Raw genomic sequence first — 3,279 nt, 5'->3', positions numbered from 1 at the left:
AGATTGAAAAAATTACCTCTCCAGGGCTTTGCAGTTAGAAACACGAACCTCTTCAGCATGGTACAAATACACAGGTAGCCGCATCGGCAATTGTTGGCTACATAAGATGTCAAAATTTGACATCAATTCAATGCAATTGACACATTATGTTACCATCAGCTGGCATGATAATGCTACCTGTATTATTGTACCATGCTCTTCAGGTCTTTATAGTTGACGGACAAGTCAGCTGTTTGTCAGGTGTTTTCTTTCGCCGAAATCGAATCGAAAAGAATCAGTAATCAAAACAAAACGACAGATAAGCCAGGGATTTAGAAATTGACAATTTTTTACAGAGTTGCCAATATTATTTAAAAACACCGGAAAAACCCTAGAGGAAAGGGTGTTTCTATTACCCTTTCCAAAGGAAAGGACATGAGACGGCAAAACGTGGATTTTTTAAAGAATATTTTGGGAACGGACATTAGACCACAAAACGTGGATTTTTTAAAGAATATTTCTGGAGCGGACATTAGACCACAAAACGTGGATTTTTTAAAAAATATTTTTGGAGCGGACTTTAGACCACAAACGTGGATTTTTTAAAAAATATTTTTGGAGCGGACATTAGACCACAAAACGTGGATTTTTTAAAGAATATTTTTGGAGCGGACATTAGACCGCCTTAGGGGAGCATAGCTGTGTGCTAGCGGACGCGTCCACAGGTTGCGGATAGTGGAAATCCCCATAGATATATGGGGCAGCTGCGAATTAAATAAGCAGTCGCGGACAATATAGCGGTTTTGAGAGGAGGGTCTCAGAGGGGACACGGGTCACGCCGTATCACTAGTAAATTCTGAGTGCCAACGATACTCAAAGCGTCGTGGCGAGTCATAGGCGCCAATAAATAACCTATTGTGGCTTTTACATTGACACCGTAAAAGATTGCATATCACATGACATGCTTGGAGGTCAAGTGAAATGCAAAGCATCGTGGAAAAGGCAGCGAACCTGCCACCAAGCTAGGCTCTTAGGCATATCACATGACATGCTTGGAGGTCAAGTGAAATGCAAAGCATCGCGGAAAAGGCAGCGAACCTGCCACCAAGCTAGGCTCTTAGAGACTAATCACCTGTAACTGCCGAAATTTAAATGATTCGAGTATTCACAAGGAAAATAAATGAAAATAGAACCGAAAATCGGATGACGACCAGGAAATTACGGAAAAGGACACGATTTGCACAGCGGAATGTTCGCACACTATACCAACTTGGCAACTTTGCTCAGCTCAGTGCCGAGTGTGAAAGATTGAAGATCGATTTGATAGGTTGAGCGAAGTACGTTGGAATGGTAGTAGTGAATTGAGAGATGACAAAGGTGGACTGCTTTTATACTCAGGTATGCCAAATGAAGATGACCCACATATACGAGGGGTTGGCATTTACTTAACACAGACAGTATTGGCAAGACAATAGCAAAGTTACAAACTATTTTCACCAATACATTCATACTTTTCTCTACACATATTTAAAAATTTATAAATGTATTTGTGAAAAAGGTTTGTATTTTTGCTATTGTCTTGCCAATACTGGCATTTGTAAACGCAGGGTTATTAAGTGGCAGCCCATTTCAGAAAGAATAATAACAGCCCAAATAAGAAATAAAAAGTTTATCATATCAATTGTGCAGTGCTATGCACCTATAGAGGATAGCGACCCTGAGCAGAAAGAGGAATTCTACAGCCTTCTAAACCGAACACTCCCTGATATACCAAATAACCACATAACTATATTAATGGGAGATTTTAATGCGCAAATTGGGCCGGACAATAGCGATTATGAAAATATTATGGGCAAACATGGGATAGGTGTGTGCAATGATAATGGCGCTATTTATAGATACATGCAGCAACTACGACCTTAAGATAGCAGGATCAGTCTTCCCACACAAAAACTGCCATAAGTACACATGGAAATCACCAGCTGGAAACTTTCACTCGCAAATAGACCATATGCAGTGACCACTACATGTTAGTGGCTGAACTCCGACTTGATATGTGGTTAAAAAAGAAAAGGTGCCAAACACAAAGAAGATATGACGTTGACAAACTTCAAAACGAAGAAATACGAAACACTTTTTCTGAAAAAAATCGCCGCAATACATTTCGATGAAAATAGATCGCAGAGTCAAAACCAAATGTCCAGCGATTCGAAATGGAGTAACATTCGAGACAACATTCAATGTGCATGTGAAGAAATCTTAGGAGTGCAACAGAGAAAATCACGCAAGTGGATTTCACCGTCTAGCTGGAATCTCATTTCTGCTAGAAGAACAGTAAAACTCGAGCAACTAAAAGCTCCAAGGGGTGATAAAGTTGCGATACTGTCCGGCCAGTATAAATTACTTACCAAACAAATAAAGGAACAACTAAGAAAGGATAAAAATGACCACCACATTAAAATGTCAAGCGAGGCTCAGTTGGCTGCTAATATGGGCAATATGAAGGATCTATATAAAATAATGAGGGAATTAAGTAAGCCAAAAATGCAGAAAACAAAGCCCATTTTAGATGACGATGGAATGTTGAAAACCAACAAAGAAGAACAACTCGTGGTCTGGAAAAAAAACATTTCGAAAAGACGCTCAACATAATTCATGATGAAAATATCGATGATATCCTCATACGGAGGCAACACAATACCAATAGAGGCATAAGTGATAGACCGCCTAGCTTGATAGAAGTAAAGAATGCAATACTAGCTCTTAAAAATGGTAAAGCACCTGGCTGCGATGGTCTGCCAGCTGAATGTTTTAAAGTCAACCCAGAGGCTACTGCAACAATACTTCACAACCTGTTTGAGCATGTTTGGGAAACAGAGGACATACCTACGCAATGGAAAGAATCCATCGTTATAAAACTACCGAAGAAGGGAAATCTAAGTTTATGTGACAACTGGCGTGGAATATCAATAACACCCACCGTCACAAAAATTTTTAATAAGATTATTTTAGATAGAATTGCGGAGCCCTTGAATAAACTTATATCTCCAACACAAGCCGGATTCATGCCTCATAGAAGCTGTATAGATCATATCAACACTATCCGTATATTGATTGAACAGTCTGTAGAGTTCAACTCAACACTCTACATAACGTGTTATGTCAGCCGATAATTTATTGAAATTGGTACGACAGCCGATGAAAGTTTATTACGTCCAATTTTAGGCATCACCCTAATTTCAGGGTTGATTAAAATCAGCTGTTCTTTACAGTATGTGGCAACACTGTCTTCGAAAAACT

This window comes from Musca autumnalis, unplaced genomic scaffold, assembly GCF_047663935.1.
Source record: "Musca autumnalis isolate F117 unplaced genomic scaffold, ASM4766393v1 scaffold_1, whole genome shotgun sequence".
Lineage (NCBI taxonomy): Eukaryota > Metazoa > Arthropoda > Insecta > Diptera > Muscidae > Musca > Musca autumnalis.
Note: the sequence above shows the minus strand (reverse complement) of the source record.